The sequence below is a fragment of the Podarcis bocagei genome, assembly GCF_964188305.1.
Source record: "Podarcis bocagei genome assembly, chromosome: 12".
In the NCBI taxonomy this organism is placed as follows: domain Eukaryota; kingdom Metazoa; phylum Chordata; class Lepidosauria; order Squamata; family Lacertidae; genus Podarcis; species Podarcis bocagei.
Genome location: NC_138137.1, coordinates 57,153,591 through 57,180,422, shown reverse-complemented (window position 1 = coordinate 57,180,422; position 26,832 = coordinate 57,153,591). Strand labels below are relative to the sequence as shown.

The following is a 26,832-nucleotide window of genomic DNA, read 5'->3' as shown; positions in this document are numbered from 1 at the left end:
CTAAACGGGTAAGGATTTGCTGAAAGGATTTAATAAATGGGAATACAAAAAGGGGAGGTGTGAGGAGGTCAAGGAAATAAGCAAATGAGCCTAAAGATATTGAAAAATGGATTATTTCTTTTTTTCTCTTTTTCTTCTTCTTTTTCTACTTATTTAAATGTCTGTTTTTTCTGTATTTTTTATCATACTGTATTTCTTTTCTGTAAAATCTCAATAAACATTTTAAACGGCGTTTCCGTGTGCTCTGGTTTCCGTCACGGTGTTCCATTGCACCAGAAGTGGTTTAGTCCTGCTGGACACATGACTTGAAAATCTGTCTGTTGACAAACGCCGGCTTCCCTGGCCTGAAAGCAAGATGAGCACCGCAAACCCATAGTTGCCTTTGACTTGACTTAACTGTCCAGGGGTCCTTTACCTTTACCTTTCTTCTCTATGAAAATGGAGGTCAACAGCCCATCTAGTCCAGCATCCTATTCTCACAGGAAAACCAACAAACAGGACCTGAGACCCCTCTGTCTGTTAGGATATTTCCGTTCCACCTTAAAAGGGAGCAGGCTTTGAGAGTCACAGAGTCTGCGAATTTCCTGTTCACAGGATGTTAATGTTTTCTGTTGCTTTCGTTTTCTCTCTGTGTGTCTGGAGACACTGATGCAGGGAGTCATGTTTTCCTTTGTTCTGATCAACGCTGAATAAAACTTGTAAATAATGCTCTCCTGAGTGCGACTTTGGCTGTGCATTATCTGCTGATAGAGTGTGCATGAGCTCTGGAATGTGGCAAGCTATTTTCTAGAAACTCATGTCGCTAATTGCTGATACTGCGTGCCTACGGGAGATCGATGGATCGTCCGGCAGACGGCTTGGGGCCATCATGGACTTTATCTCCTGGCAGTATCCCAACACTGTCATCCTGTGGCTTCCATGCACTGGTATTCAGAAGCATTGCTGTGGAAGCAGAAAATGGCTAGCAGCCATTATCAGCCTTCACCCTGGGAACTGGTCCAGTCCTCTTCTAAAGCCATCCAACATGGCGGCCATCACTGCCTCCTGCGGAAGGCAGTGTGCTGGGCCTGGGGGTAACCTGAGTAATGCGGTCCAGGTCCAGTCCCGAATCCAAGGGTTCCACGAGGAGTCAGTCTGACAGGGCCAAGGCAGGAAACCAGGCAAGGACAGGTACAGGATCTCAGGAAGGCTCTGGCATACAGCAATGTTACTCCCGCAACCTGGGGCAGGGTCTGACAGCCTTTTATCTCTGTTGGGGTAATGGCCAGTCCTGATCCCCCGGTGACTCACCTCCCTGTTTTGCCCAAAGGCGAGCACTCCTCCTGCGAGTACTCAGGTCTCCCCTTCTCTCAGACCTCAGTCTCTGCAGCTCGGGAGACGTCGGTGGGTTACTAGACCCAGAGGCCGCCTCAGCCTCCCCTGACCCAACCGGTAGTGGAGCAGCTGTAAGTGATGGCCCAGCTGGAGGCAACAAGGTCATCCCCGCATCTGGAGCCAGGGCAGGATCAGGCCCCTGACTCGGCCCAGCTGGTGCTTGTTGCAGGGGAACCTGTGCAGACTGGGACTCTTCAGGATCAGGCCCCAGACTAGGTTCAGATGCCGCCTGAGGCAAAGGATCCGGTGCGGACTGAGGCTCCTCTGGCTCAGAGTCCGAGCCCCAGTCCCTGGCCATCACGGGGAGTTCCATAGCTCAGAAATGCACTCGTGGAAAAAGATCCTTATTCCACAGCAGGGCAAAGGTCCACTCTCCCAGTTTGTGAAGCTCTGCTTGGGCAGCGAGGGCAGCCAAATGGTTCTCCTGCAAATGTCGCTGGACTCAAACTCCCATCTGGACCAGCCAGCATGACCAGTGGTCAGGGATGAATATATTTTTTTTAAAAGATATTTATTGGAAAAAAAATTGAATATAAGAAAAAATGAAAAATAAACATACAAAATAATAAGCAGTTAAAAACACACATTAATTTTCAGTAATATAACTTCCATATCCTTATTTCCTCCAACCTCCTCATACTTCCCTTCTTTGTATTCCAATTCAGTTTGTTGATTCAGCAAATCCTTACCATAGAACTTTTACCCATTTATAATCCTTTTTTCATATCTCCTAAAGCATTACAGCTGGAAACCACTTAATTTCTATCCAACATCTTTCTAACATTCATTAATTTTACAATATTTCTTTAAGTAGTCTTTAAATTTCTTCCAGTCTTCTTTCACCGACTCTTCTCCCTGGTCTCGGATTCTGCCAGTCATCTCAGCTAGTTCCATGTAGTCGATCACCTTCATCTGCCAAGGTCAGGGATGAATAAAGTGGCAGTCCAGGAACATCTAGAAGGTGCCCCCACATACCCCCAGCTTAGAGAAGAGCCCCAGGACGGTAAGTCAGCATTCCTGACTTCCATATTTAAACTCGCCGTGGGCCCTGGGCCCTCGCAAAGATCTCGCCTCCTCTTTTGTTCACTCCAAAGCCCCACCAGGCCACAAAAGGACATAAAAACAATCTGCTCCTCTTGTATCGCCGATGGCCGAGAGACTTTGGAGACGGGATTTAACAAGCCTCATAAACCCGCCAAACATCTGTGTTAAGAACGGGTAGGAGAGAGAAAGCACGCGACGATGACCGGTGAGATTTTATATATATATATACAGAGTTCTTCTCGGAACTCCAGAGTCTCCCAGCTCCTCTTTGAGGCAGACAGATTTGCAGTCAAGAGCTGAGGAACGAAGCAGCGGAGGGCTGGGACAAAGCAAAGAGGCAGAGACGGGCACACACCCTTTGGGAGAACGAATGGTGGCTCTCGTTGGGCGCTGCCTTTTGACAGCTTAACTAGCAAAGTCGCTACGACTCTCCAGCTGCTCTGAGGCAGTTATAACTGGCATAAGGTTGGCAGAACAGCCTGCGGGATCTGTCCAATGGCCCAGTACCCTGCTTTTACTATATATATATATATATATATATATATATATATATATATATATATGCAGGTTTTGGTGTCTTCGGGTATCTTCCCGTGTAAGAGTTGGGGTGTCTAGGCGACGTTTCGACGAGGTCTCACTCGTCATCTTCAGGCTGGTGCTTTCGGCTTCTTGTTACTAGAACAGAGCAGGATCTCAGTGTTTGAGTTCCTATAAATACTGTGGAGGGGGTGTGGTGTATAGCCTCCAACGTTCTGGGCAGAGAGGAAGTTCCCAGGTTATTGTGCCTTTTCTTCTTTTGTTCATTAATTACTTGAGGGATATCTTGAGTGATTTCTTGAGTGATATTCTGAGTACCACTTAGGAGGGTCATTAGGTGTGGATTAGTTGCTAAAGCTTTCGTGTCTTGACCTCTTGAGCTTGTAAAGAGTTTTTCTGAGAAGATGGCTGTACTGCACTTAGTTGTGCTCTGGCTTGGCTTCGTGTATAGGGGCGAGCTGTGGTTTTGTGCCCTGTGCCAGCCAGATCTGTGTTGGGATTGCAGGGGGGTGCAGCATCCGGAGGTGCCACTATGGTTTGGCTACTGGATGGTGTCTGTAATTTATCTGTGGAGAGGGTCTGGGTTTGGGTCTGGTGTGGTTGATTGGAGATGGCGTTCTGTGTGCCTCTGGTTCTGGTGTCGGTTTTTGTGGGGAGGGCTAATTTCCAGATGTCTGGCAGGCGGGACGTGTCGTCACGTTTGTTCATGTTGTGAGGGTGTTTCTCTATCTCGATGGCTTCCATGATTATTCTCTTGTGGTGATGTTCCATGTTAAAGAGCAATTTGGAATCTGCAAAATTAATTTCGTGTCCTGTTTCTTTCATGTGTTGGTAAAGAGAGGAAGTTTTTTCTTCTTTTTTGACGGCATTCTTGTGTTCTGCGATACGTGCATTTATTCGTCTGTTTGTTTGTCCAATGTACGTGGCCGGGCAGACTTTGCAGGGTATTTCATAGACCCCTTGGTTTTCTAACTGGATTTTATCTTTTGGGTTTCTGAGGATATTGGCTATTTTTTGGTTGGTGCAAAAGGCTGTTTTGATATTGTGTTTATGGAGGATTTTGCTAATTTTATCTGTAGTGCCCTTGATATAAGGAAGGAGGGCCATGCCATTGTTTTCTTCTGTGTCTTGGTTTTTGGGGGGTGTTTCTTTTTGGATTAGCTTCGTAACCCTGTTTTGCTGGTATCCGTTGGCGATTAACACATTTGAGAGATTCTGTAACTCAGTTGTCAAGTGGTCTTTGTCAGCCAGGCGTTTGGTTCTGGAGATGAGAGTCTTGGCTACGGAGTTTATTTGTGCAGGGTGGTGGTGTGATTGTGCATGTAAGTAGCGGTTGGTGTGTGTTTTTTTCCGGTAGATAGTGTGTCCTAGGGAGCCATCAGGTTTTTTGTAGATTAGGACGTCAAGGAAGGGAAGTTGGTTGTTGGCTTCTATTTCCATAGTGAATTGTATTTTGGGGTGTAGGCTGTTGAGATGTGTGAGGAAGCTATCTAGTTTTTCCTTCCCGTGTGGCCAAATTACAAAGGTGTCGTCAACATATCTGAGCCAAAGTTTGGGTTTGTGTTCTGACTTGTCTAAAGCATTGGTTTCAAGTCAGAACACAAACCCAAACTTTGGCTCAGATATGTTGACGACACCTTTGTAATTTGGCCACACGGGAAGGAAAAACTAGATAGCTTCCTCACACATCTCAACAGCCTACACCCCAAAATACAATTCACTATGGAAATAGAAGCCAACAACCAACTTCCCTTCCTTGACGTCCTAATCTACAAAAAACCTGATGGCTCCCTAGGACACACTATCTACCGGAAAAAAACACACACCAACCGCTACTTACATGCACAATCACACCACCACCCTGCACAAATAAACTCCGTAGCCAAGACTCTCATCTCCAGAACCAAACGCCTGGCTGACAAAGACCACTTGACAACTGAGTTACAGAATCTCTCAAATGTGTTAATCGCCAACGGATACCAGCAAAACAGGGTTACGAAGCTAATCCAAAAAGAAACACCCCCCAAAAACCAAGACACAGAAGAAAACAATGGCATGGCCCTCCTTCCTTATATCAAGGGCACTACAGATAAAATTAGCAAAATCCTCCATAAACACAATATCAAAACAGCCTTTTGCACCAACCAAAAAATAGCCAATATCCTCAGAAACCCAAAAGATAAAATCCAGTTAGAAAACCAAGGGGTCTATGAAATACCCTGCAAAGTCTGCCCGGCCACGTACATTGGACAAACAAACAGACGAATAAATGCACGTATCGCAGAACACAAGAATGCCGTCAAAAAAGAAGAAAAAACTTCCTCTCTTTACCAACACATGAAAGAAACAGGACACGAAATTAATTTTGCAGATTCCAAATTGCTCTTTAACATGGAACATCACCACAAGAGAATAATCATGGAAGCCATCGAGATAGAGAAACACCCTCACAACATGAACAAACGTGACGACACGTCCCGCCTGCCAGACATCTGGAAATTAGCCCTCCCCACAAAAACCGACACCAGAACCAGAGGCACACAGAACGCCATCTCCAATCAACCACACCAGACCCAAACCCAGACCCTCTCCACAGATAAATTACAGACACCATCCAGTAGCCAAACCATAGTGGCACCTCCGGATGCTGCACCCCCCTGCAATCCCAACACAGATCTGGCTGGCACAGGGCACAAAACCACAGCTCGCCCCTATACACGAAGCCAAGCCAGAGCACAACTAAGTGCAGTACAGCCATCTTCTCAGAAAAACTCTTTACAAGCTCAAGAGGTCAAGACACGAAAGCTTTAGCAACTAATCCACACCTAATGACCCTCCTAAGTGGTACTCAGAATATCACTCAAGAAATCACTCAAGATATCCCTCAAGTAATTAATGAACAAAAGAAGAAAAGGCACAATAACCTGGGAACTTCCTCTCTGCCCAGAACGTTGGAGGCTATACACCACACCCCCTCCACAGTATTTATAGGAACTCAAACACTGAGATCCTGCTCTGTTCTAGTAACAAGAAGCCGAAAGCACCAGCCTGAAGATGACGAGTGAGACCTCGTCGAAACGTCGCCTAGACACCCCAACTCTTACACGGGAAGATACCCGAAGACACCAAAACCTGCATTCCTGTACCCGTGAAAATCTACGAAAGCATATATATATATATATATATATGGGACGCGGGTGGCGCTGTGGGTTAAACCACAGAGGCTAGGACTTGCCGATCGGAAGGTCAGCGGTTCGAATCCCCACAACGGGGTGAGCTCCCGTTGCTTGGTCCATGCTCCTGCCAACCTAGCAGTTCAAAAGCACGTCAAAGTGCAAGTAGATAATATAGTACAGTGGTGCCCCGCAATACGAATGCCTCGCAAGACGGAAAACTCGCTAGACGAAAGAGTTTTCCGTTTTGGAGGTGCTTCACAAAACGAATTTCCTATGGGCTTGCTTCGCAAGACGACAATGTCTTGCGAGTTCCTGCTGGTTTTTTCCCCCTTCCCCCCTTTTTCTAAGCCGCTAAGCCGCTTATCAGCTGATCCGATCAGCAGATAAGCCGCTAAAAGCCGCTAATAGCGCTAATAGCGCTAATCCGCTAATCCGTCAATGGGCTTGCTTCGCAAGACGAAAAAACCACTAGATGAAGAGAATCACAGAACAGATTCTTTTCATCTTGCGAGGCACCACTGTAGTATATATATATATATATAAATAGGTACTGCTCCGGCGGGAAGGTAAACGACATTTCTGTGCACTGCTCTGGTTCGCCAGAAGCGGCTTAGTCATGCTGTACGCCGGTTCCCTTGGCCAAGAAAGCGAGATGAGCGCCGCAACCCCAGAGTTCGCCACGACTGGACCTAATGGTCAGGGGTCCCTTTACAATTACACACACACACACACACACACACACACACACACTCTTTTTATTTATTTTTTTGTTTTGCAGTTTAAAATACTCATTTAAACATCCTTAAAATATCAACAACTTCCCTCCTTCTCTTTCCATGGTTCATTTTGCATATCATAAATCCCTGCATATTCTGCAGAAACTATACCATTCAGTATTCCATTACTCCAACCACCACAGCTTATTTACACTGTGGAATTTAATTTAATGCTGCCAGCGTTTTCAGCTGTACACAATTCCCCACTGCATATATTCAGTAAACATTGTCAAATCTCCTCTAAACATATGTTCTTCTTGTTCTCTTATTCTATATGTTAACTGGGCAATCTGAACATAATCCGTCATCTTAAGTTGCCCTTCTTCTTTAGATGGGACCTCGTTCGTGTTCAATTTGGGGTTAACGAAACAGGGGCCGCAGTAGTGGCATACATAAATAGCCCTTTTTTGACACCTGGGAATTTCAGTCTGAATTATCCCCTACAGAAAGGACTCTGGCTTTCTATGGCTGCTAGTCACAATGAAGCAAGCAAGCAAACAAAACATGCACGAAAAGGCTGCTGTGGAAATTCAGTTTACGTGAATAGTAGCGTATTCAGCATCAAATGACAATGAGGTGGAAAAACAGGACAGAGCAGCTAGCATAAAGCACCCATTTCCAAATATACTCTTCATCAGTATATTACAGTGGTACCTTGGTTCTCAAACACCTTGGTACTCAAACAACTTGGAACCCAAACACTGCAAACCCGGAAGTAAGTGTTCCGGTTTGTGAACTTTTTTCAGAAGCCGAACGTGCTCCATTTTGAGTGTTATGCTTCTGTTTTGAGTGACGCTGAGGTATGTCTTTTTTGCTATTTATTTTGCCTTTTTGTGGCTCTTTTAGTTTTGTTTTTGTGACTGTGTGGAGCCCAGTTCAGCTACTGATGGATTGATTGTGTGACTGCAGTACATTGTTTATTGCTTTCATTTTATGGATCCATGGTTTCATAAAATAGTAAAATTCATGTTAAATTGATGTTTTAGGATTTTTGTTTTTAAAAGTCTAGAACGGATTAATCCCTTTTGCATTACTTTCTATGGGAAAGCATGCCTTGGTTTTGGAACGCTTTGGTTTTGGAACAGACTTCCGGAATGGATTAAGTTTGAGAAACAAGGTACCACTGTATATATTTTGCCATCTTAGGCTCATACGAGCCTCACTGGAAAAAATATTTCCCAGTGCCATGATCTTACGGGTTTCCCATAATGAGCATTTAGTTGGCTACTGTGAGAACAGGATCCTGGGTGATCCAGTAGACTCTCTCCTTATGTCCTCTGGGAGGGAGATGGTGGAATCCACCATGATTTTCTTAGCAAGTAGCCGGCTGAAGCAACTTCTCCCTCAATGGTCTGCCTCTTGCTGGGTCATTTCACTCCAGATTGCAGAGGGGAGCTCACATGGTAGAATGCTCCTCCACATTTGAATGCATCCCCCGCCCCGTAGAAAGCTAGCATGTCAGCACTGTTGTACCGCAACACCAAAGAGAAGGTTTAAGAGCTAATAAAAGTCCTGTATGTTGGGCAGAGAGTCAGTGTGTGTGTGTGTGTGTGTGTGTGTGTGTGTGTACAGTTGGTCCCTTGGACCTGAGGCTCCCCACCGTTGCTTTACAACCTCTCCCCCCCCCATCTATAAGTCCAGCAGAAGCCATAAATGAAAAATTATACACCATTCTGAGCATTTAGAATTCAGATCTGCAAATTTCAGACAGCAAATTTCAAGCAACCAGTGAGATCAAGTGGGGGGGGGAGTCATGTAAGTCTCCTCCACAGCTACCCCACCCCCCAAAACAGTCAAAAATAACTCAAGGGCATTCAAGGGCATTGGGGGTACAGTGGCTTATTACTTTGTAGCCTTCAGATTTGCTGAAATGGCGGAAGAACAGAATATTGCTACACTGGAGAAGTAAAAGATTCTAAAGGTATTGCAAGGAATTATTTCCTTTGTATATGTCCTCCTTTCTCTCTCTAATACAGGAGATTTCTACAAAAGGTTTATTGATGTTTAGAAGCGATTATGGTCTTCTGTCTGTGTCCTCTTTGTTTCTATGACAGCAACTTTCAAGGTAATTCAATAAAGAAATAAGCAGCCACAATCGTTTGGGGGACGAATCAATGAGCTATAGGAACACCTATACAGTGGTACCTCAGGTTACAGACACTTCAGGTTACAGACGCTTCAGGTTACAGACTCCACTAACCCAGAAATAGTACCTCGGGTTAAGAACTTTGCTTCAGGATGAGAACAGAAATCGCACAGCGGCAGTGGGAGGCCCCATTATCTAAAGTGGTGCTTCAGGTTAAGAGCAGTTTCAGGTTAAAAACGGACCTCCAGAACGAATTAAGTTCTTAACCTGAGGTATCACTGTAGTTAAACCAGGCCTGGATGAAGGAAACCCAGAAAAAAAGCAAACCGTGGGAATGTTTTAAGGAGGGCTCACATGCACTTATGCAAATAATGCGAGCATCTGGACCTCGTCAGCTTTAGACGACCCAGGTGTGATTGAATTTCACCCGGTGAACCTCTCCGAAAATGAGACGTCTCCTCGTCTGTCTTCGACCAGGATCGCTGGTCTTTATGGACCAGTTTCCTCCAGGGAGAATTTGAAGAACCTCTTCTCGGCTCTATAACTCCACCTTCGCATCCAAACATCTGGAGATGCTCTCCTCGAAGGCAGATTATTGTCTTGCTGTTGGCAAGGGGATGTAAACACCAGCGCCGTTTGGGAGAAAACAAACCCTGCGTTCGCAGTCCCCTGTCCTCCTTCTTCCCCAGAAATCTCCCCCGGCACATTCCGAGAACCCGATCGGAAGATCGTGGAAAAGAGTGAGGATGAGGCAAGTCATTTGATCACTGGAAGGGAAGTTTGGGCGAATATTGCTCCTGAATGTTCCGTCGGGAGCGAAAACGGAGTTGAAGGATGCAACGCATTGGGGTTGAAAAGACGAGTCTAGGAAGCATCAGTCGACAACAGGGAAGCCTGCCAGATCCCTCCAATGTCTCTGAAAAGCATTTTGTTACTGAGGGTAACTGATGGGCATTCCTTGTAAGCGAATAAGGTAATAGCGAGGCTGTCAGGTTTGTGACGGATTCGCATGGCAAACCTTTTAGAGACCGAGTACCCAAACTGCAAGGGACACGGGTGGCGCTGTGGGTTAAAACATAGAGCCTAGGACTTGCCGATCAGAAGGTTGGCGGTTCGAATCCCCGCAACAGGATGAGCTCCTGTTGCTCGGTCCCTGCTCCTGCCCACCTAGCAGTTCAAAAGCACATCAAAGTGCGAGTAGATAAATAGGTACCACTCCGGCGGGAAGGTAAACGGTGTTTCGTTGCGCTGCTCTGGTTCGCCAGAAGCGGCTTAGTCATGCTGGCCACATGACCCAGAAGCTGTATGCCGGCTCCCTCGGCTAATAAAGCGAGATGAGCGCCGCAACCCCAGAGTCGGCCACAACTGGACTTAATGGTCAGGGGTTCCTTTACCTTTTAAGTTAGCAAAGATGTATGAAACAAACACAAATACCTGCTGGAAATGTAAAGAATTGTGCTATGAGGAAGGCACACTTGGCAAATCCACACCGTGATCAACTCCTGCCCGGAAACCTATGTCCCCACTGTGGAAGGACGTGTGGATCCAGAATTGGCCTCCATAGTCACTTACGGACTCACTGTTAAAACCATGTTTCTGGAAGACAATCTTACTCGGCTATGAGGGATCGCCAAAGAAGAAGAAGAAGATAGCCTTGAAGAGTTACAAGCGCAAAGCTCGCCCTCTGGCATCCTTGCAAGGTGTCAGGCCCGTTCCATTTTAGGGCTTGGGCCCATCAGGAGCCAGAAATGGAGCCCTGAACTCTGCCTGAGCAGCTGTTAGATAACAATGGCTTTCGGTCATCGCCCAAAGCTGGAAGCGAACCAGAGACCTAGAGGTGAACATTCCCCGAGCGCTCCTGTCTGGACCCCGTCTGTGCTAATCTCCTTTCCACCCTGCAGCCGATAAACAGCCGTGCACATATAACCCCCCCCCCCCGTAAATCGTCTGCAGCCAGCCGGTATTTCCTTTCTGGCATGTGAGATGGCGGTCACCTGCCTATTATAGCAACGGGGTCAGGGAACAGCGGTCGACAGAGCTGAGAAACCAGGGTGGATAAAAATCAATGATATTTTTAAAAAATAAAAATAAAAAAATGGATTATTTTTATTTAAATTTGATTTTTAAAATTTAATTGGATTTTTTTATTTAAATAGGATTTTTAAAATTTAAATTGTTTTTTTCTTTAAATTGGATTTTTTATATTTTAATCAGATTTTTAAAATAAAATGCTTTTTTTTTGGGGGGGGGGGAATCTTTCTAAAGATTTTCTATTTAAGTTACATTATAGTCCAAAGGCCGTCAGGAAATAGGGATTTGTTTTAAGTTTTTCATGTGTGCTGAAACTCAGTTTAAGTTTTTTCCCCGAAAAAAAGTTTAACCACATCAGTTAACAAACAGGGATACATATGCTACAATGTTGTTGTTTTAGTTAAATAAATGGTTTACATTAAGGAAATGATTATTTTTCTCCTTCCAATAAAGTACAGCACAAAAGTTGTCCAAATATAAAGAGTTAGCTTATTAAACCTCACAATAATGTCATAATTATCTGTCTATGTATTTCTAAATAGTATAACCAAATCAGTAATTTTTGATGTAACTGTAAAAACTACTCTGAAAATTTATTATTCCAAAAAATGAAACCTTCATCTCGTTGTAATTATTAAAATTATACCAGCAGGAATGAGCCTTTCTGTAAAAAACAACAAAGACTTAAATCAAGTCTTACGGACTAGTGATTTAAATCGTGATTTAAATCAAATCCACCCTGTGAGAAACACAAGGGCTTTTAGGAATTTGCTCCCCAAACAAACGTCTGATGGGGCCTCCTGCTGCTGCTGCGCCTCGGGAGCACGATTTCTGTTCTTATCCTGAAGCAAAGTTCTTAACCTGAGGCACTATTTCTGGGTTAGCAGAGTCTGTAACCTGAAGTGTATGTAACCTGAAGCGTATTTAACCCGAGCTACCACTGTACAGTACTTGTACAGTACTTGCCTTCCAGACGGCTCTACCTGTCTAGATCACGTAACTATGCTCGAATCTGCTGAATTTTGAAAGTATTTCATTATTTCATTATTCAAATTATTTCATAATTATAAACATTAGGAAGAACTTCCTGACAGTGAGAGCTGTTCGACCGTGGAATTTGCTGCCAAGGAAGTGGAGTCTCCTTCTTTGGAGGTCTTTAAGCAGAGGCTTGACAACCATATGTCAGGAGTGCTCTGATGGTGTTTCCTGCTTGGCAGGGGGTTGGACTCGATGGCCCTTGTGGTCTCTTCCAACTCTATGATTCTATGATTCTAGAAGACACCAAAATCACAACTGCTGCACCTTCTGACCTCCTCACTTCAGGTGGATGTTTGCCTAAGAGTCACTAGTCTGGCCTGGGGAGAGGAAGGAAGGAAAGAAGCTAATTGCTTTGAAAACCTGCCTGGGCTGCTCAGAGCAACAGCCAACCGGAATTTCTCATTCATTCAGATCAAGATAGGAAACTGAGCCGGCTCAAATAGCGATAAAGAGAAAGGCGTCCATATTCCTTTTTCTCAGTTTCTCAGTTTTTATCTCAGGTAGGCAGGGAGTTTCAAACGGCAGAGGGTCTTCTCGGTGGTGGCGCCCGCCCTGTGGAACGCCCGCCCATATGTGGCGGGCGAATTCCCTGGGGCCATGGCTGGCAAAGTGAGAGAAAAGCTTCCCCGGTGTCCGGAACGGGGCCTGTGATCGGCTCCGCGGAGGAGCGCGGAACGGGCGCCAGGTGGGTGGAGGCAACCAAGGCTAAAGCAGCTAGTTTGCCGCGAACGTGACGGTGGACCATGTTTATCACGCTATTAGAAGGTGGAGAGTTTTTGTTTGAAATCTCGTCTGCCCAAAATGAAAACCACACGTACCTTAAAGATATGGGTTAAACCACAAGCCTAGGACTTTCCGATCAGAAGGTCGGTGGTTCGAATCCCCATGACGAGGTGAGCTCCCATTGCTCGGTCCCTGCTCCTGCCAACCTAGCAGTTCAAAAGCACGTCAAAGTGCAAGTAGATAAATAGGTACCGCTCTGGCAGGAAGGTAAACGGCATTTCCGTGCGCTGCTCTGGTTCGCCAGAAGCAGCTTAGTCACGCTGGCCACATGACCCGGAAGCGAGATGAGCGCTGAAACCCCAGAGTCGTCCACGACTGGACCTAATGGTCAGGGGTCCCTTTACCTTTACCTTTACATGCCCACCAGGGCAGAAATCACCTTAGATGTTTAGATCAGTGGTTCTTAACTTTTTGGGTCATGGACCTCTTTGAGGATCTCATGAAAGCTATGTCCCCATTCCCCATAGTCAGATCTTTGATCCTCCTTTTGGGGCTCACCGCCCCCTCGCTTCCATAAAGTCATCTCCTGTGCCCCCTTAGCCTACTCTACAAAAAACATTATTCAGAATAAAGGTAAAAGATATAAAGGTAAAGGACCCCTGGACGGTTAAGTCCAGTTAAAGGCGACTATGGGGTTTTGGCACTCATCTCGCTTTCAGGCCGAGGGAGCCGGCGTTTGTCCTCAGACAGTTTTCCGGGTCAGGTGGCCGGTGGCACTAAAACCACTTCTGGTGCAACGGGACACTGTGACAGAAGCCAGAGCGCACGGAAATGCCGTTTACCTTCCCGCCACAGTGGTACCTATTTATCTACTTGCACTGTCCTGTTTTCAAACTGCGAGGTTGGCAGGAGCAGGGGCAGAGCAACGGGAGCTCACTCCGTCGCGGGGATTCGAACTGCCAACCTTCTGATCAGCAAGCCCAAGAGGCTCAGTGGTTTAGACCACAGCACCACCAGCGTCCCACTATTCAGAACAGCGGTTTGCACGTTGCATAAGGAAGATTAATTGCTATGAAACAGTAGCAATTAATGGCGCATTTGTTCAAAATCCAGTGAAAACTGTTCAGCTTAATTAGTTCAACGAAACCGATGGACTTGATCCTGGGATGCCAGCTTCCCAAAGCCAGATAGACCTGGGTACCTTCAACGCCGCCGCTGCCTCCTGGCATACCACATTGGGAAGCACTGATCTAGTTCAGTATTGTCTACACTGACTGGCAGCAGCTCTCCAGGGTTTCAGGAAGAGGACATTGCCAATCCTACCTGGAGACGCCAAAGGTTGGGTATCTTTTATTTCCCTGCCTCTGGAATCCTCTTCCTCCTTGGTACCTGGAGACTACGTTGGCTAAATTTCACAGGCGTTCCTAGACCGAAGGCTGTGTCGAAGTAAATTAATGGTGGTATTTATTCATGGATGAGAGAAAATCCATTAGGATTGTTGGTGACAGCCGGCGTTTCTTATGCCTCCATTAATAATTGCCTCAAGAGTTCCCGGTGGCGATTTTTTGCAAGGGAAAATAAAAATCCTGCAAAAAACTGCAAGCGAGAAGTCTCGGAGAGCAAAGCTGCAGGATTTACGGGAAGATCGAGATATAAATTTCACTGAGTTTTTCATAGCCGATCTTCTCTTCTCTCCTGTCCCAAGAATACCCCCAGACCCATTTTTTTTATGGGCAGAGCATCATGTAAATAAATAAACCCAGCCCAAAAATGCAACGAGAACCTATCTAGTTTGAACCCGGAGTCCATCTAAGCTTGTCTCTTCTTTCTGAGAGCCAGATACGTTTGGGAAAGGTGTGAAGTCAAGAACCTCCCCCTATTTGTTTCCAGCGCTGGCAGTCAGAAGGTAGACTGCCACTCGCCATGGAAGTTCTATTCTACTGTCATGGCTAATGGCCAGGGGTGGGACTTGCAGAGCCAGGCAGAGGCCCGGGCCAGGTAGATAATGTGCCCCCCTTTTTGTTTTACCCTGGGGATAACTGAAGTCTTATAAATAAGTAAGTATATACTGTAATTTTTTTATAATGCATTATAATTTTAACAATTTTACAATAAATACATTATTCATTTTTAAAATGTATTATACAATTTTTAATAGTTCAATAATGTAATTAAAAATCTATTTTTAAGTAGACAACTTTGACTATTATTGATATTTAAATTATAATTGTAATTAAAACTTCTCTGTCTTCTTATTCTACTCTTTAAAAAGATGAATGCTTGCGAGAAAGCCAGTATTGTTCATAAGCCACTAGTTCTTAAAAAAAAAAAATGATTTCCACCAAATTTTATCCTCATTGAACTATATGTACTCCTTGGGTGTAAGTGATATTCCTGGCCTAGTCAACAAAATTTTAAACAAATAGCCACATCTTCATCAATTTTTCATCATTTTCAAAAAAACCTTTAGCAATATGAAAGCCAACACACTTATCTTTAAGTTAAGGTAAAGGGACCCCTGACAGTTAGGTCCAGTCGTGGCCGACTCCGGGGTTGCGGCACTCATCTTGCTTTACTGGCCGAAGGAGCCGGCATACAGCTTCCGGGTCATGTGGCCAGCATGACTAAGCCGCTTCTGGCGAACCATAGCAGCGCACAGAAACGGTGTTTACCTTTCTGCCGGAGTGGTACCTATTTATCTACTTGCACTTTGACGTGCTTTAGAACTGCTAGGTTGGCAGGAGCAGGGACTGAACAACAGGAGCTCACCCTGTCATGGGGATTCGAACCGCCGACCTTCAGATCAGCAAGTCCTAGGCTCAGTGGTTTAACCCACAGTGCCACCCACGTCCCTTGTTGGGCATGTAGCACATCATCATCATTATTATTATTAGATAGGAGACTGGTTCTTTTCAGTCTTCAGCTCTCTCTACATTAAAAAACAACAACTGCTTTGGATGTTGACAACAATTGCTCATCTACACTTCCCTTTCCTCCAAGACTCTTAATATTAAGGACACAGATTCAAGCCCCACCTTGGGCAAAAAGAGAGTCCTACATTGAGGGGGTTGGGCTAGATGACCCCTGTGATCCCTTCCAATTCTATGATTCTCCATACTTTCCAGACACGGACCATGATTTAAAGCTCCATGTCTGAGCAGATTATTTTGTTGTTGCTCCAGAGCTTTCCCTGTGAAAAGCGGCTCTTTAAAGCGGAGTCTGAACAAATGGCAATCTGCGGAAAACAGAGTGAGCTAACTGGAACACAGAGGAAAGCCTAGCAAACTGTCTTGTTCCAGATCAGAAACTTGTCCTTCTTAGCTCTGCATTCTCCTCTCTGACTGGCAGAAGCTCTTCCAGGGTCTCCAGGAATGTCCCCCCCCCCTCAGAGTGATGAGAAGTCATCTTTCAAACCTTTTCAAATGCTAAACACCATTGCATGTCAGCTATCAAACACTTTCAGACACCAATTGCTCAATGTCCAAAGACAGCCAGTTCAACAATTCAATAAAGCTCATGACTGAAAGCACTTTTGCGAGCCAAGCAATCAAATGCTGTCAACGGTCACCGTGCTCCAGTTAATCAACTGTAATTGCATGTCGGATGAAGACATGAAATATTAAGGCAATTAGTGAATATTTGACAAGGACAGATAACAGAGCGGAACTTTTTTGGAAGCAACTGAGATTCGGCTCTAAACCCCCCGGCGTTCCCCAACGGAGCCAAAATGGATCTCGCGGTTGTCATGTTCTGCTTCCCTCGGACTGCCAGGGAAAGCGCTGTCCCCGTTCCAGGAGGAATTAAGGAAGCAAACTGATAACACAGCCACATCTGGCTTTGCTCAGCTTGGGCACAGCTCCCGGGGCATTGCAGCCTTCCTGGACCAAATGTTTTGGCATGGAGCTCTGCGTTTGCAAAACGTGGGATTTGTCTCTCTCTGCAAAAGCAGTTGTGCTGGATTAAGCCCGTAGTGCATCTCAGTGGCATGAGGCATGTCGGGAAGAACGCTGGCTGCGCGCAGACATCAGCGCCGATCGAACCTTCAACATGGGAACCCGGCTTCTGCTAAGTCAGACCATTGGTGCACATAGCTTGGTCTTTTCTATGCGGACTACAGCGGCATACCTTGGTTCTCAAACATAATCCGTTCCGGAAGTCTGTTCCAAAAGCAAAGCGTTCCAAAACCAAGGCGCGCTTTCCCATGGAAAGTAATGCAATATTGATTAATCCGTTCCAGACTTTTAAAAACAACCCCTAAAACAGCAATTTGACATGAATTTTACTACCTAACAAGACCACTGATCCATAAAATGAAAGCAATAATCAATGTATAGTCATACCTCTTGTTACGTTTGCTTCAGGTTGCACATTTTTAGGTTCATAGAATCATAGAATCATAGAGTTGGAAGAGACCACAAGGGCCATCGAGTCCAACCCCCTGCCAAGCAGGAAACACCATCAGAGCACTCCTGACATATGGTTGTCAAGCCTCTGCTTAAAGACCTCCAAAGGAGGAGACTCCACCACACTCCTTGGCAGCAAATTCCACGGTCGAACAGCTCTTACTGTCAGGAAGTTCTTCCTAATGTTTAGGTGGAATCTTCTTTCTTGTACTTTGGATCCATTGCTCCGTGTCCGCTTCTCTGGAGCAGCAGAAAACAACCTTTCTCCCTCCTCTATGAGACATCCTTTTCTATATTTGAACATGGCTATCATATCACCCCTTAACCTCCTCTTCTCCAGGCTAAACATGCCCAGCTCCCTTAGCCGTTCCTCATAAGGCATCGTTTCCAGGCCTTTGACCATTTTGGTTGCCCTCCTCTGGACACGTTCCAGTTTGCCAGTGTCCTTCTTGAACTGTGGTGCCCAGAACTGGACACAGTACTCCAGGTGAGGTCTGACCAGAGCAGAATACAGTGGCACTATTACTTCCCTTGATCTAGATGCTATACTCCTATTGATGAGGCCCAGCGATGACCTGGAAGTACCAGAAAGGGTTACTTCCGGGTTTCGCAGCTCACGCATGCGCAGACGTGCAAAATGATATCATGTGCAGAAGAAGCGAATCGCAACCCGCACACATGCAGATGCAGATTGCGTTCGTTTCATGTTGTGAACGGGGCTCCAGAACAGATCCCATTCACAACCAGAGGTACCACTGTACTGCAGTCACACAATCAATCAATCAATCAATCAATCAATCAATCAGTAGCTGAACTGGGTTCCACACAGTTAAAAAAACAAAAAGAGCCGCAAAAACAGAAAGGCAAAATAAATAGCAAAAACAGACAGACCTCAGCGTAACACTCAAATCAGAAGCGTAACACTCAAAATGGAGCACATTCGGCTTTCGAAAAAGGTTTGCAAACACTTACTTCCGGGTTTGCAGTGTTTGGGTTCCAAATTGTTTGAGCACGAAGGAACCACTGTATTCAGAAACGCAGAGTCTGTTTGCTATGGTCTCAGCCACACCCCCTTCTGAGATTATGCAATTATTTTAGAATTACGCAACAATAATAATTTGGGGTGCATTGCAACCACCAGAGCAGATCTCCAAAGATCCCTCTGTCTACCCTGGAGCAAACATCACTTAGAGCTTTTCATCTCTACTTGCAAACACTTTCTATCCAAGAAGCTTGAGGCAGAATAAATGGCTCTCCCCACTCCTCAGTCGACCCCCACAACAACCCTGTGAGGTAGGGCTAGGCTCAGTGAGAGTCACTAGCCCCAGAGGTCTCACCAAACATGTTTCATGCCCGAGTGGGGATTCGAACGCCAGTCTCTCTCAGTTCTAAGTCCAGCGCTCTAACCACTGCCCCGCACTGCCTCCCTAGACCAGACAATGCCATTAATGGGAAGGGCCTGTACTTCAGTGGCAGAAGATGCACTTTGCCTGCAAAAGGTCCTGAGTTCAAATCTCGCACCTCCAGGAAACATCCCTTGCCTGAAACCCTGGGGAGCTCGATGGACCAATGGTTTATGGGTGAAACAGCTTTCCATTTGGTTTAAATTCCAGAACATTTGGGTTTCTTTCTTTGACAAGTAAAACGTACAGGAATGAAAGGAGAGAACGATCAATGAGGGCAACGTGGGGTCAAGATGATGGCGGTGGGGATAGGGGGGCAGGTGGAGCAGAGTCTGCGGCACGGCTTTCGCCCTGCGCTTTTTCCAAATTGGAAGCACATGGCTTCCTCTCTGCCTTTCCCCTTGTCCTGGTTTTACAACGTCTTGCAATTAGCCACGCGGCCTCCTCCTCTCCCTGCCCCGGCTCTCTCGGCCTAATTATAGAGCGAGCCGCAGATACGAAGCCGCAAACATTCTTCGTGCTGCGATGAAGGAGAAGTGGCGGAGGGAAGAATAATAATTTTAAAAAACGGGTAACTGCAGAGAAGGATCCCATTTAGCTCCTGAACGCCCACCCTCCGCAAGCAACCTCGCCCGTCTCGGGTCACGATTTCGATGGAAGGATAATTAGAGGTCTGGGTCAAGCAGAGAGATGAGCCGGGAAAACAGAAAACCTAGAGATCAATGTTGAGAGACAGAGAGAGAACGAGAACGAGAACAAAATGAATGAGTAGGGCAGGGTGAGGATTACCAGGTCAGGAGGAATCCTCAGATTTTGGGACTCAAATTCAAGATCTAGGAGTGGCCCGTGGAGAGGTCATGGGATGGGCTCCGGTGATGTCACAGGGGTGAGTCCTGGTGGTTTTTACACTACTCTCCAAAACTCAACCCTTGGTAATCTCGTCCAACCCCCTGCAAGGCAGAAATCTCAGCCACAGCATCCAAGACAGATGCTCACCCAAAATCTACTTATAAACCTCCAAGAAAGGAAAGTCTACAACAGGGGTCAGCAAACTTTTTCAGCAGGGGGCCGGTCCCCTGTCCCTCAGACCTTGTGGGGGGCCGGACTATATTTTGGAGAAAAAATGAAATTTTTTTGGGGGGGGGGAATGAACAAATTCCTATGCCCCGCAAATAACCCAGAGACACATTTTTAAATAAAAGCACATGTTCTACTCATGTGAAAACACCAGGCAGGCCCCACAAATAACCCAGAAATGCATTTGAAATAAAAGGACACATTCTATTCATGTAAAACATCGATTCCCGGACCGTCCGCGGGCTGGATTGAGAAGGCGATTGGGCCGGATCAGGCCCCCAGGCCTTAGTTTGCCTGCCCATGGTCTAGAACAGGGGTCAGCAAACTTACCGCGCCTTGGGCCGGTGTCTCCAGCACCAATCGTGCAGCGGCTGGAGTGCGGGGTTGCGCATGCCCATACGCATGCACACACACTATTTCCGGCACACTTCTGGGTCAGAGGAGCACTGGAAATGGCTTGTGTGCATGTGCACTGGCCTCCTCCGACCCGGATGTGCACCAGAAATAATGCTTGCGCATGCGCAAATAATGCTTGCACATGCGCAAATAATGCTTGCGCATGCCCACAAGCTATTTCCAGTGCTCCTCCGACCCGGAAGTGGGCAGCCGCGCAGCACAGCACCGGTAAGATTGGGACCTAATGGTCAGGGGTCCCTTTACCTTTACCTTTTTTTAATTTGCCTTTTAAATTAATTAATTAATCAATTAATTAATTTTATAATGAATGATTTTAGAGTGTTGTTTGTGCTGTACTTTTGTACTGTTTTATTGTTGTTAGCCGCCCGGAGCCCGGCTTCGGCTGGGGAGGGCGGGATATAAATAAAATTTATTTTTATTATTATTATTATTACCTTACCTTGGTTCTCAAACGCTGAAAACCCGTAAGTAAGTGTTCCGGTTTTTGAACATTTATCGGAAGCTGAACATCTGGTGCAGCTGTTGGCCATTGTTTCTGGGGCGCCTGCCCCAATCAGAAGCTGTGCCTTGGTTTTTGAACATTTCAGAAGTCAAACGGACTTCCGGAACAGATTAAGTTTGGTGCTTTTGTTTTTGCTATTTATTTTGCCTTTGTGTTTTTGAGGCCTTTTAGGTTAATTTGTTTTTGTGACTGTGTGGAACCCAGTTCAGCTACTGATTGACTGATTGTGCGACTGTGGAAATGGATAAAAGCCCCCCCATCCAAACAATGACTATCATCAGGGCAGGTAAGAAAAAAAATTATAATTTTAATTTTCATCATCTACAATGCTATCTTATTTGTTTTATAGGACAGTACATTGATTATTGCTTTCATTTTATGGATCAATGGTTTCATTAGATAGTAAAATCCATGTTAAATTGCTGTTTTAGGGGTTGTTTTTTAAAGTCTAAAATGGATTAATCTGTTTTGCATTACATTCTATGGGAAAGCGCACCTTGGTTTTGGAACGCTATGGTTTTGGAACAGACTTCTGGAGCGGATTAAGTTTAAGAACTAAGGTACCGCTATACAGTGGTACCTCGGGTTAAGAATTTGATTCGTTCTGGAGTCCGTTCTTAACCTGAAACTGTTCTTAACCTGACGCACCACTTTAGCTAATGGGGCCTCCTGCCGCTGCCGTCGCGCGATTTCTGTTCTCATCCTGAAGCAAAGTTCTTAACCTGAGGTACTATTTCTGGGTTGGCGGAGTCTGTAACCTGAAGCGTGTGTAACCTGAAGCATCCGTAACCCGAGGTACCACTGTATTTCTTTTGCAATTCACAGCAGGCAAAAAACCAGATTGACTGATGCCTGCAGGATGCACTAGTTCCTTAAACCTGACATGAACTAAGCCAGGAAAGCCATTTGCACTTGCGTTGCTGTAATGAGCTGCCTCTCATTGTTGCGGGGGGAGCAAAAAAGAAGTTCCGCTTGCCCTCCAGGCCCGTTTAAATGGTAGTGATCCCTGCAAAATGAGACAATGACTTTTTCCCTCTCCCTCTTCGGTGCATCACCAGCTCCTAACTAAAGCTGTTCCCCTTAATGAAAATTAATTGCTAGGAGATCTGCGCTTGAGTCTCGGCAGCCGCTGGGCACAGCTCAGCTGCCTGGGCAGAGGCCAGAGACGAACGGTTCGTCAGCTGGCATGCTAGGAAGACGCAAAGCTGCCTTATACTGAGTCATCGGTCCACCTGGGCCAGTACTACTAGCACAGGCTGGCAGCATCCCTCCACGGTTTCAGCCCTAGCTGGGACCTTCTTCAGGAATTAAACATCTGGCCTTCTGCAAGCACAGCAATTACTTTGCCACCCTTCCTCTAAAAGGCACATCACTACATCGGAGAATCGGTCCACCTGGTCCAGTATTACTTGCACAGGCTGGCAGCATCCCTCCACAGTTTCAGCCCTAGCTGGGACCTTCTTCAGGAATTAAACATCTGGCCTTCTGCAAGCACAGCAATTACTTTGCCACCCTTCCTCTAAAAGGCACATCACTACATCGGAGAATCGGTCCACCTGGGCCAGTATTACTTGCACAGGCTGGCAGCATCCCTCCACGGTTTCAGCCCTAGCTGGGACCTTCTTCAGGAATTAAACATCTGGCCTTCTGCAAGCACAGCAACTACTTTGCCACCCTTCCTCTAAAAGGCACATCACCACATCAGAGAATCGGTCCAGCTGGGCCAGTATTGCTTGCACGGGCTGGCAGCAGCAGGCTTTCAGACTAGGGGAGTTCCCACCCCAACCCGGGGATTGAACCTGGCACCTTATGCCATTTGAGTTCAACGGTGAAAAGAGATGGAAAGAACATCAGAAAGGATAATGTGTCCAGTTCTAGGCACCACAATCCAAGAAGGATGTTGACAAGCTGCAAGGTGTGCAGAGGAGGGCAACCAAGAAGACAGAGGCTCTGGAAACCAAGCCTGATGAGGAATGGTTGAAGGAGCATGGGAAGTTTAGCCTGGAAAAGAGGAGGCTGAGAGGAGATACGAGAGCCATCTTCAAATATCTCAAGGGTTGTCAAAAGCTTCTTTTCTCCTGCTCCAGATAAAGGTAAAGGGACCCCTGACCATTAGGTCCAGTCGCGGATGGCTCTGGGGTTGCGATGCTCATCTCGCTTTACTGGCCGAGGGAGCCGGCGTACAGCTTCTGGGTCATGTGGCCAGCATGACTAAGCCGCTTCTGGTGAACCAGAGCAGCGCACGGAAACGCCCTTTACCTTCCCGCTGGAGCGGTACCTATTTATCTACTTGCACTTTGACGTGCTTTCGAACTGCTAGGTTGGCAGGAGCAGGGACCGAGCAACGGGAACTCACCCTGTCACGGGGATTCGAACCGCCGACCTTCTGATCGGCAAGTCCCAGGCTCTGTGGTTTAACCCACAGTGCCACCCACGTCCCCCTGCTCCAGATGGTGGGACCCAAAACAATGGTTTCACGTTACAAGGAAGGAGATTCTGACGAAACATCAGAAGACCTTTCTGACAGTAAGAGCTGTTCATCAAGGACATGGTCTCCCTTGGAAGCTGGTAGACTCTCCTTCCTTGGACGTTTCTAAGCAGAGGTTGGCTGGCCATCTGTCATGGATGCTCGAGTTGAGATCCCTTCGCTGCAGGGTGGCGCTGTGGTCTAAATCACTGAGCCTCTTGGGCTTGCCGATCGGAAGGTCGGCGGTTCGAATCCCCGCGACAGGGTGAGCTCCCATTTCTCGGTCCCTGCTCCTGTCAACTTAGTAGTTCGAAACCACGTCAAAGTGCAAATAGATAAAGCCACTTCCACCTTCGAAAGGAGGTGGAGTTGCGGGCTTCACGCCCTCATCGGTGGCTGGCTCTCAGCCTCCACGCGATTGAGGGAATCCCCGGCCGCATCATCCCCTGGCCAGCCAATTGGGTGGCTCAGGAGGAGTGGCCTGCTCTATTTAAGGCAGGCGCGGCCGGGGATCTCTCTCTTTTGCCGCTTCCTGCTGCTCCGGTTTCTCATCCTCCCGCCCTATAAGGTTGTCGTTCCTTGACCTTGCTATGGACCCTGGTTGGTCGCCATTGAGGAGCCTGGTAGGAATTTTTCCACTTGGCAAATTGGCACCAGCCACTTGGTTTTCGCCTACTTCGTAGCCAATTGCCACAACTTTCTTGGTATTGGCAGTTAGGCATTGGTATTGTTCTGTAGATGGAAGAGGGGAGGAAGCGCCATCACCTGCCCCGCATATTGTAGGGTAGTGCGATAAATAATTCCAGGGGGCGTGGCCCTATCTGAAACCTGGGAGGTGAAGGCCTAAGCCACGCCCCCTAGTGGTGACCCCGGGGGAGTTCCTAGTTGATGTGCATCAGCAGGACTCCTCCTACTGGTGGTTAACCCTTCCCGGACTTCAGGCAGACGGGCTGAAGCTGGATAGTCGGTTAGGACCAATGCCTAAGCCAATGCTGCTCATCACCTGTAACCAATAAAGTTGTGGCCTTATTTAGCCCATTAAGGTAAGGGGACCCCTGACCATTAGGTCTAGTCGCGGACGACTCTGGGGTTGCGGCGCTCATCTCACTTTACTGGCTGAGGGAGCTGGCGTACAGCTTCCGGGTCATGTGGCCAGCATGACTAAGCCGCTTCGGGTGAACCAGAGCAGCGCACGGAAATGCTGTTTACCTTCCCGCCAGAGCGGTACCTATTGATCTACTTGCACTTTGATGTGCTTTCGAACTGCTAGGTTGGCAGGAGCTGGGACCGAGCAACGGGAGCTCACCCCATCGCGGGGATTCGAACCGCCGACCTTCTGATCGGCAAGCCCTAGGCTCTGTGGTTTAACCCACAGCGCCACCCGCATCCCATTATTTAGCCCATTAACCTTAAATAATTGTGTCATGTGTCTTTATTTCCACTGGGGGGAGGAGGGAACTTGCCATGCAAATAGGTACCACTCCAGTGGTAAGGTAAACGGTGTTTCCGTGCGCTGCTCTGGTTTCGCCAGAAGCGGCTTAGTCATGCTGGCCACAGGACCCGGAAAAACTGTCTGCGGACAAACGCTGGCTCCCTTGGCCAGTAAAGCGAGATGAGAGTCGCAACCCCAGAGTCGTCTGCGACTGGACTTAACTGTCGGGGGTCCTTTACCTTTTTAAACAGAAGTTGGCTAGCCATCTGTCATGCATACTTGAGCTGAGATCCCTTCACTGCAGCGGGTTGGACTAGATGACCCTCGGCGCCCCAGCCTACAATTCTATGATTCTATACCTGATGGGCTCCCAAACCCTAATCTTGAGTTCTCCATCCGCTCTGGAAGTGCTGCTGAGCTTCGGCTGAAGAGGTTCTGGATGACCTCCACATGCCAGTTTCGCTAGCCAGCTGGCCGCCAGCCGCAACTCGCTTTTATTTTGGAACCAGGTCTTCACGACGTCGCCACGGCATACCAAATTGCAACATTTTCTAAAGTATTTTGGGACTCCGGTGCCGGGTGATGTCACACGCAGATGTTTTGTGGTGCAGAGGAGATAAAAATAAAAACAAACAATGCCGAGCCCTCGGCGTTGCAGCGGAGAGCGCATACTTTGACGCTAACGTTTCGGAATCCCTCCGGGACGTGGCCTTTTGCCAAGCACACACAGACTCACACATGCCGGGTCGAGGCCCAGCGCTCAAATCCCCTCATTCTTCCCAGATGAGCCACCAGTTCGACGAGTGCAAAAGCTAATGCTTTTCATGTGTCCGACGATGGGAGTTGTGCCGTATTCCTGGTGGAAACACGGGCGCACTGATAAACACAAGACGCAAAGTGACTTCATCCCGGTTGTGCAAGAAAACAACGGCCAAGCCAAGGATCCAAGGCAGGATTAGCATGGTTCCCTGACCGCGCCGCCAAAGTCTGCTTCTTACTCACGGAAAGAGTAAAAAAAAAGACGTTGCGTGAATTACATTTCCTGGATCTTTTCCCAATCTGGAGGGGCTCAAAAATGAAAGCCGGATGTTGGAAGCTTCAGCACACACATAAACAGAATTCCTTGTTTACTAAGCACACTGTTAATCTGTGGAACTCATGGCCACCGGAGGCAGAGATGGCCACCAACTTGGATGAATTTTCAAAAGACAAATTTCAGGGACAGAGGGCTATTGACAAAAGACAAATTTCAGGGAGAAGAGGGCGATCGATGGCTCTGCTCTGCCTCCACAGCTGGAAGCAGGAACTGCAGGAGGAGAGAAGACTCTTGTGTTCGAATCCTGCTTTTCCCATAATGGGCATCAGTGTGAAAACAGGATGCTAAACTGGAAGGGCCATTTGCCTGATCCTGAGCCGACGTTCTTAGGAAAACGATGCAAAAGGGGATGCCAAAACGCCTCTCGGATCCCGACCTGTCAATAACAACCCACCGGCCTGATCCAGCAGGCATTTCTTAGGCGTAAAAGCTGGTTTGGGGGTTTTCAGCCTGCCGATCTGGCTGTCTCCTGGACAGGGAAAGGACAGCTCAGTGGCAGAGCTTCTGATAGGGCTGGGAGAAAATTCTTGCCTGAAACCCAGCCTCTGCAACCGGGGCTGAACTGGATGGTGCAATAGCCGAAAACCAGGGCTTTCCCATGGGATGCGGGTGGCGCTGTGGTCTAAACCACAGAGCCTAGGACTTGCCGATCAGAAGGTCGGCGGTTCGAGTCCCTGCAATGGGGTGAGCTCCCGTTGCTCAGTCCCTGCTCCTGCCAACCTAGCAGTTCGAAAGCACGCCAGTGCAAGTAGATAAATAGGTACCGCTCCAGCGGGAAGGTAAACGGCGTTTCCGTGCGCTGTTCTGGTTCGCCAGAAGTGGCTTAGTCATGCTGGCCACATGACCCGGAAGCTGTACGCCGGCTCCCTCGGCCAGTAAAGCGAGATTCTCGCCGCAACCCCAGAGTCAGCCACGAATAGACCTAATGGTCAGGGGTCCCTTTACCTTTAGGGCTTTCCCACGCTTTGTGATCATTACAGGCGACTCCCCGTTGCAAGCAGGACTTGAACCCAAGAGAAACTCTCCCCTTCTGCCATTTCGAGTAACCGGTATTAGAAGCGTCGCTGCCTTCAGGTACAGAGGCAGCGCTAGAAGACACCGATAAGCTCTCTGCTCTGTGAATTCGTCCAATCTTCTTTTCGAGACATCAAGGCTGGTGGCAAGGAGTTCCGCAGTTTAATGGAGCACTTTGAGAAAGAACAGCATGCCATGAAGGCATCAGTTTCTGGAGTTACATGACTGTTACACAT

The 26,832-nt window shown here is 47.1% G+C and overlaps 1 protein-coding gene and 1 long non-coding RNA gene across 2 annotated transcripts in view; one reads left to right on the top strand and one right to left on the bottom strand.

Moving 5' to 3' along the window:
- Positions 1 to 26,832, top strand: part of LOC308569732 — a 317,777-nt gene that overhangs the window by 235,920 nt on the left and 55,025 nt on the right. The window lies entirely within an intron of this gene.
- PTH1R (parathyroid hormone 1 receptor) overlaps positions 1 to 26,832 on the bottom strand; it is a 137,688-nt gene that overhangs the window by 75,860 nt on the left and 34,996 nt on the right. The window lies entirely within an intron of this gene.